This window comes from Prionailurus viverrinus, chromosome D2, assembly GCF_022837055.1.
Source record: "Prionailurus viverrinus isolate Anna chromosome D2, UM_Priviv_1.0, whole genome shotgun sequence".
Taxonomy (NCBI): Eukaryota; Metazoa; Chordata; class Mammalia; order Carnivora; family Felidae; genus Prionailurus; species Prionailurus viverrinus.
In genome coordinates, this window is record NC_062571.1 from 81,334,333 (window position 1) to 81,350,011 (window position 15,679).

Here is a 15,679-nt window from a genome sequence, read left to right on the forward strand (position 1 = left end):
ACGGTAGGCAGGGTTCCTCCTCTGCCAGGGAATCCGGCTCGAACCCCACTGCCGACGGACTGGTTCAAATCCCAGCTCTGCTACTTGGGGTAGGGGGGGATGGGCAAATCACCCCAGCGCTTCCTGGGCCCGCCACCACCCGACCTCGCCCCGCCACCACCCCACCTCGCCGTGAAAATCAAGTGCAACATGGACCAAGGGAGGGGCTGGCAAAGATACTAAGTAATTGCTCAAAAAATGGTAGTTATTCTGTTACCTTAACCAAAACACGAGTACTACCTAAAAGGCCTGGGTGGATCGGGGTATCAAATTAAGCCCGCAACGACAGCGAAGAGAAAAAACACACAGAAATTCCTCCGCCAAGGAGAAGACCGGCGCAACGCGGCAAAGCCCCCGATGGTCACGACTCTACGCTCGCCGGCCCGCCAGGCCGCCCGCGTTGGGGAAGAGCCGCGGGGAGTGAATCGGCGTGAGGTCGCCGGTTCTGGAGGTGGACGGTGACGAAGGCCCGGGGAGCCCTCGCAGCTTCCGGGCGCACCCACGACCGCGCCGTCGCTAGCCCGAGAACACCCAGGCTGTGGACGGGGGCAGGGGAAGCGGCGGCCCCCGCACCGCCCTGGGGACGGGAGGCCAAGCCGGCCACGTCGTGAGGATGCGGCCGTTTACCGTCTGCTCCATCCGCGATCACTGGGGGGGGGGGGGGGCTCCGGCACGGGGTCCAGCGAGGTTTCTGGTTCAGCTCCGGGCCTCGGGCGCGGGTTCGGGGCCCCCCTCCGGGTCTCTCCCCGTCCAGCCCCGGGACCTGGAGGGGCGCGGCCAACCCGGCGGGTGTGCCGGACCCCCGCCGCCCGGGGTCGAGCCCCTCACAATGGCCGGGGAGCTGGGGGGAGGAAGGAGGAAGTGGGCACCGGGGGTGGGGGGGTGGGGGGGGGGGCAGGGGCCATTCCTAGCACCTCTGGATCACTTCCCCCAAGCGGGAAACGGCTGCCATTTACAAGTGAAAAGACCAGCGCCTGGGGAGGGGTGCTTCCGGCGGCGTCAAGGTGGGGGGGCGGGGAGAGGACAGGTATGCGGGCCCCCCGAGGGGGAGGGGAGGGACCGACGCGGACGCGGGCCGGCCGGGGGGGGGGGGGGGGGGGGGGGGAGGCGGAGCCTCAGGTGCCCCCCGCCGGGAGCCCGCAGGCCCGCAGGCCCCAGGTCTGGAGGTCCTGGCACCCCGGACCCGCAGACGCCAGCAGGACAGGGCACCCCGGCCGTCCGCGCGCCCGCGGGGAGGCGCGGCCAGGCCCCGCCCCCTCCAGGTAGAGCGCGGCCAGGTTCGGCGGCCGGCCTTGGCCGGGGCCCCACTTCGCCCTCCCGCCTTCCGAAGGTCAAGCAGGAGACCGGAAGTCGCCAGGCGGTCAGTCTGGACGGATCGTCGGGGTTCCCGGGGCCCCCAAACCCGCGCGCTACGGCGAGAGACCGACGCCAGCCTCTTTACGAGTTGGGGGAGGCGAGTCACTGTTCCTCCGTCGCGTAAAATAGGAATGGTTCTGTTTACCTGGCCCGCAGGAGCGTCGTGAAGATTAATGACTGTGAAATGTTTTTAAGATCAAAAACATTCTGAGATTTTACTTGTAGGCACTTATATGTGCATATTGATATCTGTGCAGCAAAACGCACTCTTTATTCATTGCCCTCCTGGAGTGACTTCTAGCCCATAACCAGAAAGCGCTGAGAAAGAGAAGGTACGTCCCTGAGTGCTCCTGGATAGACACGTCCTTCCCACTTGGCATCCACGCTGGGCCTCCCGCTCCATCCAGTCCCTGATGGGCGGATGGCGCAATCGACCAGCGGTGCAGACCACAGTTCCACGTCTGGAGAAGGCACAGAAGAAAACTTGACAAATACTTGTCACCCCCACCGGGAAGAAAACGCAGCATCCCTCCCCAAGCCCGCCCAGTTCATTAGGGCAAGTACCCCCCCAGGTGAAGGCTGCCCTCGTGGTCTCCGGTGCTTGGAAAGCCTTGCCCCACCTATCCCCAAAACTGCACGCAGTGGTCAGCCAAGCTCGGCCCATGCACTCCGCCGGGCCTGGCAGCTGCTGCGGCAAGGCTTCCCTAGCATCATCAGGACTCCAACCCTCCCAGCAAAGCAAGCCCATGTGAACAAGGGAGGCTGTCCTCCCCACCCCCCACCCCCACCCCCACCCCCACCCCCACCGTGCAGAACACTCCCAGTCCCCTCAACCATTCCAGGCCAGGGTGTTAAGAACCGCCCCCCCCCCCCCCAAAACCCTCCCTGCTGGCTCACTCAGCTCTCCACCATCCAAATGAGCATGTGGGCACTACCCCTACCCCGCCCCCAAGGCCCACCTGAACGCACACTGACTGTGATTGAACTGTGTCTGTGCTTCTAGGCCTCCCCCACTAAAGCCATCCATCAGCAAAAGAATAAAGTCCCAGGCAGAGTTCATTCAACAGGAAAGGTGCACAAACCCTTTCCTGGCCTCAAGCCCCCTGCAGCCAAGGAACTTCACGGGCTCTTCCTCCCTCCCCCCCCCACCCCCCCAATCCTGGGGCAGGTACAATACTACCACTTCCAGGTTGATTTGGGTCATTGACACCAATCAACTGGCTGTTTGGTAGGCCTTAACAATTAGGTAGGCTTTTTAAATTGCCGTACTTGGTGGGGGAAATCCCACTAGGCCAGAGGAGTTGACCTCTGTGGTCTTGGTCTAGGGTTCCTTCCAAAGAAACTTCCTGGGATTCCTTGACTCCATAATGAAGTTTTTGTTTGTCCTGGGCTCGGACAGATTGCTGGAGGCCAGACTTCAGGCACGGCTGGAGCACAGCAGCGACTTTACAAGCCCTTGGCTAGCCCCCACGCTGCAGGAAGATCCACTGGCCCGCCATCTATGTTCCACATCTTCTAAAAAGTCCCTTCCAAGTCCCTGCCACAACGTAAGCTGGGATGAGGGACAGAAATATTGCCACCATCTCCAATCAATCTTCAGGCCAGTAACAGTTGTCTTTCAAGTCATAAGTAAGGATTTGTGTTATTGCAAAAAGCACATTTCTGCTGATCAATAGATCGCTTTTGAAGGGAGTTAAAGCAACAACACGAAGGGGGTGTGTGTGTGTGTGTGTGTGTGTTTGGGTTTTTTGTTTGTTTGTTTTTGCATTTTACAAATGGGGAAGATTTTAAGAACTACAAGGATGAAGAGCACTGCCCTCCCCCACCTCCACTCCCCACCCCCAGACTTCTCTGGACCTCCAGAAAACCACCACCAAAGACCTGCCCACCAAGTTCAGACAACAGCAGCTAGTGAGGATTAACGTCCTCTCAACACCACCGGGAGAAACAATGGCTCTGTTACTCTCTAGGATAGGAGTCACAGTTCTCCATAAAGTCAAAAGCCATCACTTGCCCCATGAATAAGGACCCAACCGTTGTATCAGAATTTTGGTGAACATGAAGCCAACTTGAGGCAACCATCTGTTAAATTCAGTTGCCGAAACAGTTCAGGTAGATCATCTGTCAAGCATTCACTCAAGGAGGGACAGGCTAAGATACACATGGGAAGGTCAGCTGGCCCCTGAGTTCTAGCCAAGTATATACCTTGATAAAATCAGAACAGGCATCAGCCCCCAGCGGTGGTCAATGTCTACACGGATTCCCCGTGGGGGAGGGGACACAGAGAAAGGGCACAGGATAATGCCTGCCATTTCAACTACAGATTTGGCTCCCTTCTGCAACCCCAGCTCCCACATGGAAGCAGGAGACCTTTGTGAATGGGGAGGGAAGATACAATACAGAGGGGCGTTCTCAGAAATGGCAGCAGCTGTACAGGCAAACACACAGACCCAACACTCACTCACTTTAGCTGTACTTTCCAAACACTACAAATAGCGTAAAAAACGACTTCAGCGCGAGGAGTAATAAAAAAATAAACACAACAGCTTCCTGCCACTTACAATGTCTCAATTTCTGGTTAAGGGGTGAAAAGGATTCCTCAAAACTCGCGCTCCAGGGAGAAAAAGTTTGTTTTTCCACACTCCGCTTTGAAGAACGCTTCTATCTGCTTTTACAATCTTGACACACACACACACAAAGATCACGGAGAAGAGAGCACAAAGTTCCCCAGCAGTCCAGAAGAGACCATCTTCTAAGAAAACTCCGCAAAGGGGGTAAACCAGCGGCCCAGATTTCCATGCCAGGCAAAGACAGATGACTGTGCCTCTCTGGTTCCCATCCTGCTGGCCGCTCCTGAAGTTTCTGTATTCTCGGGCAGTTGGAAGAATGAAGGCCCAAAGTGCCCCTTGGCTTCCATGGTCAACATTCCACACGAACAATGGCCTAGCTCTCTCCCTATTGTACATTCTGTATTCATTTGTGAATCCCCCCCCCACCCCTTTTTTTGCACAATGTGCAAAGTCCTTCTTTTCACTGGGGAAGTCCTGAATGCCCAAGTGCAGCCATAAACTCAGGCTTTAAACATCAATAATGATAGCTAAAAGCAAACTACAGATTCTGCCCAAACATTAATTTGTGAGTATCACTCGAGTCACATTGATGGCTTCTGGATACCATCCATTAAATCATGATCAAAAGAAACCACTGAACACCTTCAACATGGTTCTGAAGGTTTTAGCAATTATTAAGTATAATTTTCCAAATCCAGAGATAGGATTTAAAACACACACACACACACACACACACACACACACACACACACCCCTTTCGTTCGTCTTTGATATATATTCCATCAAACACAGACTTGAAAAAAAAAATTAACTTCCAAAGATTGTACGTGGGGAGAAGCCTTGCTTGCACCCTCCGTCCTTTCCCGGGGTGCTGTGGCTTTAACTTCAGCGGTGTGAATTAGGACATGCTCACCAGCTGTAAGGGAGAAAACTGATATCTGCCCAGGCAGCACAGCCTCGGAGCGTATCCATTCCAGCATTTCCATGTGCCTACTAGAAGTCATCATAGTCCACAGGAGCATGCCTCAGCGTCACAGGAAGATCTTGAAGGAGTAAGGCCCCCCGATATTTCACTATAAGGTGTCACTTCTGTTAAACACTCGTACCGTTCTTCCAAGGGTCAAACTGCACTCCCACGTTTTAATTACTACAGAAATGGGTTCCAGCCTCTGTAATGGAACGACCAGCCAGACAGTGGAAACAGTGCCTGGGTCGTGCCCTGCCCAACAGACACATTTCCTTTTCTGATCGCGTATTTTATGAATATATATACCTGTATCTATCATCTGTGGCCTGTACCAGGGACTTGGGACACTTAGCCCACTGCTTGTCACTGGCACAAAGATTATGCGGAGGGACCCAGGTGGCACTCACATACGTTATGACGACACTCCTTCTGTACTGAAATGACAGTGGTAAAAAAAATGACAACTGGGGTGGCCATTCCACCGTTGCTATAAACTCTTTAACTTTTTTCCATTTAGGGAAAAGCATTAAATGCAAAGGGGGGCGATTCGCGACGGAAAAGGACTGTGAGCAAATGGCATTCGGGGCCTGGATCTCAAGGAGGGGCTGTTCCCGAGATGGAGGCTCTTTTTGTTTTTAATCAGTGAGTCTCAAGGATTTCAAATGGTGTGAGCCAGGCGGAGCTCCCTTTGCTTTAGTATTTAAACAGTTGGCAACAATATCCTTTTCCAACCCAGAGCACTGCTTGTTAGGTACCTATTTTCTTTACTCATCATTTATTGACCTTGTAGCTGGCTACTCAGGACACCGAAAGAGTTGCAGGTTGATTTGGAGTTTTGTTTGTTTGTTGTGGTGGTGGCTGTTGGTTTCATCTCTCTTCAAAACACTTTTCAGACTTAAAAATACAGTTTCTTTTCAGAGTTTGAAAAGTCAAGAGTGAAGTTATTGATTATTCCCTGAAAGGGCAACTGATTGGCTGGTTAATAATTATACAGATAGCCAAGTTTTCCTGTTTCATCTTGTGTACACGACCAGATTAACAATGCCAAGGAAAGCAAACTCTGCAGGGACAGGAACAGGTGTGCCCTGAGTCTTAAAAGGCCAAAATATCTCACAAAGTATGTCACTGGTGTATTTTTACAACGAGCACAGTGTTTTTAAGCAGCCGGACTTTTTTACTTTCCCAACCTGAAGAAGACACTTGGCAAATATTTCTTCCTTGAGTTGATGACTAAGTCCCAGACATAAGTTGCAACTTGTGCCTAGCAAAGAAATACATTTTAGGGACAAAGAGGTATTTTTAAAAATCACGGTTGAGAAAAGGTAATTCACCCTGCCCCTCCCCCAGGAAAACACCCATTCAAGGGCCAATTTCAAAAGATCCCAAGTGAAGTCGTAAATAACACAGGGCTTGGAGCTCAACTACACAGCCACCCACCCTCCACTCAGCCTTATTAAGGTACACTTAGAAACGAGGGAGACGACGTACTCCCCCTTAGCTGTATCTTCCCAAACAGGAAACGGGATTAAACAAAAAAGCACCTTGTCAGGTTCAAAACAAGCTCCAAGGCCAAGATTTTAAAATTCCCTCTAATAACTGCTTTCTACAGGGACAAACTGGGGTCCCCTACCCCGGGGGCACAGAAAACCAATCAGTGCCATAAATTCCCTTTGCCTTCAACCCTCACTCCCTCGTACTGGGGGCAGAGTGGGGGGAGGGGGTGACCCGACATCAACACTGACACTAAACCCCTCAACGCTCTACAGAAATATGCTGGCTTATTTCCTTTGTTTGGTCCTGTTATACTTGATCAAGTGTGAACGATTAAACTGGCTTCATTAAAGGCAAGTGCATTCACGGCTAACATACAACTTCAATGGCAACTGTAAGCATATTTTGCAAGAAAGAGGGCCTGCTTTTTTGCCTGAAACCTACCACCTCATTAACTTTTCTTTTGGGGGCAATAAAAAGGGCACCAGGGTTTTTTGTTGTTGTTGTTGTTTGGTTTTTGTTGTTGTTGTTGTTGTTGTTTTTTACAGGAGAGTGTCACAGCAGTTCAGGAATCTGATGGCAGACAAAAGCATTTTTGGTGTTTCAACTCTAGGACATAGTCCCCCGTTACTTTACCAAAAAAAAAAAAAAAAAAAAGAAAAAGAAAGAAAAAAATGTTTCAATATTAAAGCCGCTCTGACTTAAAGTGTTTAATTAGCATTTTGAATATCACTTTATAATTGCTGTAAGAAGTACTCTTTGAAATCAAATGATTATAGGCACGAGATCCTTCAAAGTACCATTACTTCAAAATGTAAAGGATTTAAAAAATTTTTTTCAAAACAGAGGAATTCTCCGAAGTACACGAAAACTAACTAGTTCTACTCTGGGAGCCCTAGAGGCAGAAAGAACAGCAGTCTTAGGGACTGAACACGAGGTAATTTTTAAACTTGTCTTTGAACCCAAGCACTTGGTAGAGAATCTTCTTTGAAAGAGCAGGAAGAGTCTAGTCTATTTCGCCAAAGTCGGGAGGCAGAATCGCTTTGTAAACTAACCAAAATATACGTCCCCTCCAAATTATCCATGTCAGATAAAAATATACCAGTCTCTAGAATATCCAACAGAATTGCAAATAAGGCACTTAGCATTTTAAATTCCCAATGCATATTTATAGAATACAATTCTCTTGTCTACCCTTCAAGCCACTCACATCTGACTCTCTAAGAACTTAACCTGATCTCCAATCTTTAAAGAAAAAAGGTGGGAAAAAATCCAGAAAGATCTGTTTACCCTGGAGAGGGCAAGTGAGCCCGGCCTGACGACGTAGGCCACTGCCAGCAGCCTCCACCCCAAGGACGCAGAGCGAGCGGGGATTTCTACGAAAAATTCCTCCTTTCCCCTGCAAAACACTAAACATGGGGACCCCTGGAGCCAACTGCCGCTTGGGGCTGCCTCCGGAAAAAGTACTCGGGGTCGGGAGAAGGGGGCACCCCACACACTCGCGCGCACACGCACACTCCGTGTCCGTGACCATCCGCCGCGGCCGAGCCACCGGAGGGTGTGTGTGCGCGCGTGTGCGTCTCGCCGCGGCCGGCGGTGACCGAGCCGAGCTCCGGGGCCCGCGGCCTCCGAGCACCAGGACGCTGCGTGGGCTGCGGGCAACCAGCTACGCCACCCGGCCTCCCGCTGGAGAAAGGCCCAGGCGCGCCCCGGCTCCTGCGCGCCTCTGCCCAACTTGCCCCGGAGCGCTGGGCAGAGCGGGAGGGAGAGAAAGAAAGGCGCTTCCCCTCGGCCGCGCGGGTCAGTCCTGCGCCGCCGAGGACGAGGAGGAAGAGGCGACCGCGGCGGCCCGGCAGTCGCTGCGCAGCACCCGGTCCCCGCCGCCCGGGGCGCGCCCTCGCCAGCCCCTCCTGCGAAACTTTTTCCTTTTGCTTCGCCCCACCCGAAAAGTGCAGCCCGGGAGGGGGAGGCGGGCGGACCGGGCTCGCAGCAGGCGGCGGCGGCGGCGGCGGCGGCGGCGGGCGAGGAGGAAGTGGTGCCCGCGGGAGCGCGGACGGGCAGAGGAAATGCCCGGGCCGCTCGGCCCCCGCCCGCGCCCGCCGCCCGGCCAGCCCCGAGCCCCCGCCCCGCTGCGACTTTGGCGGGCCGAGCCCGGCGTGGCAGTGGTGGCGGCGGCGGCGGCGGCAGATGTGGCCCGGCTGCCCGGAGGAGCCAACAATGCGGGGCCGGCAAAACAAAAGGGTTCCACTTCGCCTCCTTTCCCTTCTTTCACTTGCGCTCCCGGGGCGCCGCGCGGGATCCCCGGCCAGCAGGGGCCGCTCCCCTGGGGGCCCCGAGCCGCGCGCGCCCCGGTTTCCCCGCGGACCCCCGCTCTACCGCCCGCCCCCGCCCCGCAAAGCGTAAGGCCCCGCGCGCTCGGACTCCCGGTCCCGGGGGATCCGGCCGTATTGTCCCCGCGGCGCGCCGCGCGCTCGGCCTGGGTCGCGGGCGGCCCCCGCGCGCGCACCCACCGGCCTCGGGGAGCAGGAGCCGGGGGCGCCTAGGAAACCGTCGCCGAGACGCCGCCGCCGCCGCCGCCGCTGCCCTCCGGACGCCGCCGCGCTCGGGATTTCTTTTTTCTTTTTTTTTTTTTTTTTTTTCCCAATCCTGATGGGAAGGAAGGTGACCGCCTACTTCGCATTCATCAACTCTCATCACAACAACAAAAATCCTGGCGCAAACGGCAGCCGGCGGGCGCGATCGGCGGCGGGGGGCGGCAGGCAGGGACCTCCAGGCCGGCTCCCACCCCCGGGCGCCGAGCGGGGACACGGGGGCGCAGACCAAAGATGTCCTCGGATGCCGGCTCCGTGTCCTTCGCCCTCCTCCTCCTCCTCCCCCCCACCCCCCAGTGGCGCAGTGAGGCGCGGGCGCGGCGCCCCCAGCCCGCGGCCGCAGGTGAGGCGGGGGCGGCAGCGGTCCCAGCCCTCCCCCGGGGTCCCGCTTACCTCGTCCCGGGCCGCCGGCGTCCACGGCGAAGGGCGCCCACCCGGGAGGCGGCGGCGGCGGCGGTGGCGGCGGCTCCCGCCCCTCCCACCCCACCCGGCGGCGGTGGCGGTGGCGGCGGCTGTGCGGCCCCCCCCTCAGCGCGGCATGGCTCCCGGCTCGGTCCCTCGCTCCTCGGGCCGCCGCCGGCTTCTCTGGGCCGCTCCCGGGCCACCTTAAAATGACACACGCACACAGGGACACACACACAAAAACTTAATCTCTCCAGCTCCCCGCCCCTCCCCCTCCCGCCCTTCCCTCCCCTCCCTTCCCTGTCTCTCCCCTCCCCTCCCCACCCTACCCCTCCCCTTCCCTTCCCTTCCTCCTCCTCCCCTCGCCGCCGAGCCTCTTCCTACTTCCCCACCCACCCCACCCCCTTCCTCCGCCCACCCGGCTCCCGATGCTCCCCACCCCAGTCCCAGCCCCGCGCCCGCTCGCCGGGAGGGGGCTGCGCTGGGGGTCCCCGGCCCGCGCTCGCCCCGCGCCGCGCTCACCCCCAAGAGGATGCTAATTCCAACTTGGATCGGGGGAGGGAGCGTCCTGGATGCCGAGCGCCTCCCGGCTATTTGCTCTTCTTTATTTGTTTTCTCCTCCCGGGAAGGAGGAGGAAAACGGAGAGAAAGGGAAAGGGAAAGAAGCGGCGCCGGCCGCGTCTCCCGGTGCCCGCCGGCTGCGCAGGAGCGAGGCGGGAGGCGAGGTGAGGGTCGCCGCTCGCTCACTCCTCGCTCCTTTTTTTTTTCTTTTTTTTTTTTTTTTTTTTTTTTTTTTTTTGGGCAAAGGCGGGGTCTCTCTTTGCAAACCAATGACACAACCCCACATGGGCCGGCCTCGCCCCCTACAGATACTCCTCACTACAAATCGGCTCTCTCGGGGGATTAGTGGCTCCGCGAAAGTGCACACAGGCTCGGCGGGAGGGCGAGGGGGCCGGGCGCGGCGGGCACTCCCCGGCCCGGCCCCGCCCGGGAGGCCCTGGCGAAGCCCTGGGGCCTCGGCGGCGGGGGCGGGGGTCGCGCCGCGGCGGCCGGGAGTCCGGCCCTCCCCTCTGCTCTCCTTCCTCCTCCGCCCCTTCCACGTGGGGCCCCGGGCGGCCGGCCACGTGGGGGGACGCGAGCCCAGGCCGGCCTGGGCGCAGCGCCCCGGGGTGGCCCTGGCCCCATCGGGTCCCCGCCTGGCCCGCGGCGCCGACCTGCCCCCTTCCCGGCCCCGCGGCTCCAACTTCCTCCTGGGCCCCGCGCCGGCTGCTTCTGCCTCCTCAGGCCCGCGGGGTCAGGCGCGGGCCGGCCACAGGGGGCACTTGCGCTCCCCAAATCCGGATCCGGGAGACCGTGCCCGCGCCTCGCCGGAGAGGCAGTGGGTGCGCGGGAGGGGCCCTGTGTGCTGGAACTTGCAGCGGTTGTGTTCCCTACACGAAGCAAAACATTTTTTACACATTAAAAAAAAAAAAATGTTCCTTCCTGTTGCCTGGATCTTGCCTGGGCTATTTTTAAAGCCTCGCTTTGGGTGGGAGCTCCCGGCCTCGCGGGACGGAGACGCTCTGCGGCCTGAGGGGGGGGGGGGGGGGAGGAGGAGGCGCGCGAGACGCCCCGACGCCGCGAGGTTAGACTCTGGACACCGAACCCGGGGATCAGGCCGCGCGCCGGCCGCACCTAGATTAAATTCAAGGCCCGTGACCCGCGGGATTGGAACCCGGTTTGCGAAGGGGGTCGGCGGCTTCGGGTTGGAACGGATCGTCCCCCTGCGCCCCAGAGCCCCTCAGACTCTTCCCTCCCGGAGGCCGCCGCGCGCCGTCCAAGAAGCTCCCCGTGGAGGCTGAATTGAGCCCCGGGGTCGATGTTTAAAACTATATTGAGATGTTACGAACTGGATTGAGATGTTGAGCAGGATAGGCAGGAGGAAAGGGGTGTGAGGTCGGGCCTTTGCAGGCCGCAGGCGAGGCCATTCTGGGAGCCCAGTCGCTCGGTTTGGCCCCTGGCGTCCCGGGAGAGCGCCACACGCACGAAGCGAAGGAAACTCGAGGTAAAGCCCGGAGGCCGGGAGCAGGGCCACGGCGCCGCAGAAACCTTTTCCGCGTCCCGGAGAGAGCTGCCCGAGGCCTGTCCATCTATTCACATTTTTAAAACCCCTGCTTCGGCCCGCAGCAGGGGGTGGGTGCCCACGGCTGGTTTGCTAAAGTGCACCCAGATGTGGCTTGTGCCACCGGCCGTGCGGGGGGGCCTTGACTCCCGATGATTGTTTCATCATCAAACAATAAGGTCTTAAAACTCGGTGAAAGACCTCCCAGATGGGGAGCCGGCCTTTCACACCCGCTGGCTCGGTAACGAAGATGTCCGATGCGCGTTTATTACACGGCCCGAATAGGCCTCGCCCAGGCCAGCCACCGTGGCTCCTGAGTCCGCAGTTCAGGCAAAAAAAAAAAAAAAAAACCTCCCAGACGTGCACTCCCGGTTGTCTCCATCTTCTGGCGACCCCAGGTCGTCACAAACATGGTCGGTCCGGGCCTTCCTCTAGAGGCTCAGCGGCTTCGCCTCAAGGTCATGGGGCCTAGCTGAGTTCTTGACCATCCGACCAGCCCTCCGCCAGGCTCCTGGGCCGCGGGGAGGTGATTTTGTTTCTTAGGCATAAATTGTAAAGAACCATAACTAAAGATGTTCAGCTAGCTTATTTCACAGATGATCCTTGGTTCTGAGTGGCCCTCTGTTCTCACCCAGAAACCACAAAAAGTCAGCTGGTTTTTCGTATCACTTGTTCAACTTTATTGTCTTAACAGGAGTTCGACCTAATTTAGGAATTCGACCTCACTCTCCTTGTTTTGAGAATGTTTAAAAAGAAGGCATCAGGGGCGCCTGGGTGGCTCAGTCAGTTAAGTGTCTGACTTCAGCTCAGGTCATGAACTCGGGGTTCGTGAGTTCAAGCCCCGTGTGAGGCTCTGTGCTGACAGCTCAGAGCCTGGAGCCTGCTTCGGATTCTGTGTCTCTCTCTCTCTCTCTCTCTGTTCCTCTACTTGCACTCTCTTCCTCTCTCAAAAATAAAGATAAAAAAATAAAAAATAAATAAAATAAAAAATAAAATAAAATAAAAAGAAGGCATCAGAGCCAAAAATTATTTTTCACTTCAATTTGACACCCTGTATTTAAAAATATTAAACCCATTTACCCTTGACACGTGAGTTATCTCAAACTCCGACTGTTTCTTTTAATTTGAGCGAGGGAGGGTGTGCCCGCGAGTGGGGTTGGGAGGCGGCGAGGAGGAATCTTAAAGCAGGCTCCACACTCAACTGACCCTCGTGGGGGCTCAATCCCGCGATTCTGGGATCGTGACCTGAGCAGAAATCAAGAGTCGGTGGCTCCAACCCACTGAGCCACCCAGGTGCCCCTCAAACTCCAACTGTGATTTAATCTTCCATAAACAACCCCAAAACTCAGCCCAGTTCAAAAATGGGCAAAAACCGAAATTGCCATTTCTCGAAAGGAAGACGTGCAAATGACCTATGAGCACGTGAAAAGATGCTCAGCGTCACTGATCATCAGGGAAATGCAAATCAAAACCACAGTATATACCATTTCGTGTCTGTTGGGACAGCTGTTATAAAAAATAACAACAAGCGTCAGTAAAGATGTGGAGAAATTAGAAAACTCGTGCACTGCTAGTGGGAATGCAAATTGGTGCAGCCCCTGTGGAAAACAGTTTGGTAGTTTCTCAAAAAGTAGTGTCGAATTACTATCTGAGCCATCACTTTCCAGGTCTAGGTGTAAACACAAAAGAATGAAAAGCAAGGTCCCCCCAAATTTTTTGTACACCAGTGTTCATTGAATTATTCACAATAGCCGAAAGGTGGGAATAACCCAAATGTCCCCCCAAGAATGAATGGATAAAAAAAATACATGGTTGTATACATGACATGGAATATTATTCAGCCTTAAAAAGGAATGAAGTTCTGACCACCTGCTGTAATGTGGACGAACCTTGATGACATTATGCTAAGTGAAATAAACCGGACCCCAAAGGATAAATACTGTATTATCCCACTTACATGAGCTATCTAGAATAGGCGAACTCACAGACAGCATAGAATAGAAATTAGAAGGGCTCAGGGGAGGGAACTATTGTATAATGGACACAGAGTTTCTGGTCGAAGTGCTGAAAAAGTTCTGGAAATGGGTGACGCCGGTGGGTTAGGAAACACTGTGAATGTGTTTAATGCCACTGGACAATACACTTGAAAAATGGATAAGATGGTAAATTTTATGTTATGTACATTTTACCACAATATTTTTTAAATGTTGCAAACTGGCTTTTGTCTTACAAACCTCTCAGTTTATTTTTATTACTGTATGTAACGGTGTTTTTCAATACGAAAAGAACATTAAGATACAGAGAACGTATGTTTTAATACATTCCAGTAAATGTACGGAATAAATGCCTCTTACCAATTGGTATCACTCTGTGTTACCATTATAGAACATCGTCCTGAAATGCTAATTTTTCAATACGCTCCATGATTTCTTCCCATCTGATCCTATTTATTTTTTATTTTATTTTATTATTTTTTTAATGTTTTATTTATTTTTGAGACAGAGAGAGACCGAGCATGAACGGGGGAGGGGCAGAGAGAGAGGGAGACACAGAATCGGAAGCAGGCTCCAGGCTCCGAGCCATCAGCCCAGAGCCCGATGCGGGGCTTGAACTCACGGACCGCGAGATGGTGACCTGAGCCGAAGTCGGACTCCCAACCGACTGAGCCACCCAGGCGCCCCCCATCTGATCCTATTTAATCATCAGGTTCAACTTCTGGTGTTCCAACATGGATGTTGACAGACACAAAAAAGTGTCATAAAAATAACAATCACAGCAACGAATGTTTCTCCATGACTCACTAGAGTGCCTGGCACTGGGCCAAACCATTGATAAGCATCATTAATCCTCAGAGCAGCCCCTTTGGAGAGATACTAGTCATATTCCCGTTTTATAGATGAAGGAAACTGAGGTTCAAAGACTTACTGACTTCCCTGAGGTCATACTGCTGGTGAGTGAGGAGGTAGGCTTGGACCCCCGTCTGCCTTATTTTGACCTTTCCCCTCCCCCATTTCAAGAAGGGCTTCTGTTTACATACATGCATATTCATTAGCATGGATTCAGAAAAGGCGATGTTACTTCTGAAACATGCCTTTAGCATCTTATTCGAAAGTTTCTTCTTTGTTTAATAACATGACTGCAATCTAATCTTGGGAGGGGGGAGCCCCACAATTAAATGCGTTGTCAGACATTAGTTATGAAATCAACAGTCAAAGATGGATGGATTTTAAGGCCCCTGAGAATCCGTTTCGGAACAACAACAAAAAGCTGTGATCTAGAAAGTAGAAAATGAACTCTTGGTTACTGAGAAAAAGGCTTCCACATAGTACTTTCATAATTTAAGAGTTCAAAAAGGTTACATACATCTGGCACTTTTTTTTTTTCCTCGTAGAGGAGCCGGAATCACTTTTTCCTGCTGGTCTGAGGTAAATAGGAAAACCCAGTTGCTCCGAAAGCTTCATTTGTTCTGGTGACCTTGTTAATCAAGCTTCAAGAGTGGGAGGAGTTTGAAATGTACACACTTTGCTGGTGAGTAGAGAAGAGGCTTTTCTTTATTCTGGGGAACTCAAGGCGTTTGCCTGGGACCCTCCCTCCCCAGTTGGTATGGACAGGGAAGGGTGCCTTGATGTCTTCGGGTTTGATTCTGTTTTCTTCAGGGTTAACCAGCTCTCTGGGGTCACGGCTCTCTTTCGATGCATAAAGTTCAAACTCCTTATCAAAGTGATATCTCCCCTGTTTGGAGAGTGTCTCTTCCTTTCTGGGTGCTCTTCCCCCATGGATACAGAGGACCTCTTAACTTTCAGGTGCTTTCTGTGTCCTCCGTGAAGCCATGGGTTCCAATCCTGCCACAGGCCATCAGTCTCCAGTCACTTCCTTCGGCCACCCTGCCCACACCCCTGCTCCCGCCCCAAAGGCAGGCAGCAAGAACGAGCCCCGAGCCCCGATTCTCCCTTAACCCATTGGAGTTGCTGTCGTCACTGCTCCACCACTCCTGTAAAGAAAATAAAGTGCATCGCTCTTGAAGAACTAATGGCTTGTTTTTAAAGGGTAATTACCACAGTGTAAATCATCATGATTCCTTGTTGCCTTGGCTCATAGGAAGCTCAAAGTCAAATGTAATGCTCAAGGATGCCGAGGAGACTATTGTCATGTTTCAGGAAAC

The 15,679-nt window shown here is 54.3% G+C and overlaps 1 protein-coding gene and 1 long non-coding RNA gene across 6 annotated transcripts in view; one reads left to right on the plus strand and one right to left on the minus strand.

Annotated features, from left to right (window-relative positions):
* Positions 1–10,059, minus strand: part of CTBP2 (C-terminal binding protein 2) — a 162,645-nt gene extending 152,586 nt beyond the window's left edge. For 2 of the 5 annotated variants that reach the window (XM_047825666.1, XM_047825662.1), the window contains exons 1-2: positions 9,939–10,059; positions 9,408–9,619 (exon numbers count right to left, since the gene is read on the minus strand). The gene's annotated coding sequence lies outside the window, so the exon portion shown is untranslated. Of the gene's footprint in view, positions 1–8,933; positions 9,005–9,407; positions 9,665–9,938 lie in introns of those variants that run through there. The other 3 variants (XM_047825663.1, XM_047825665.1, XM_047825668.1) reach the window with 3 other exon arrangements.
* LOC125148027 (uncharacterized) lies at positions 10,026–15,455 on the plus strand. Its single transcript, XR_007145390.1, has 3 exons — positions 10,026–10,141; positions 14,909–15,045; positions 15,321–15,455. It is a non-coding gene; the product is annotated as an uncharacterized LOC125148027 (long non-coding RNA).
* The last annotated feature ends 224 nt before the right edge of the window (positions 15,456–15,679 follow it).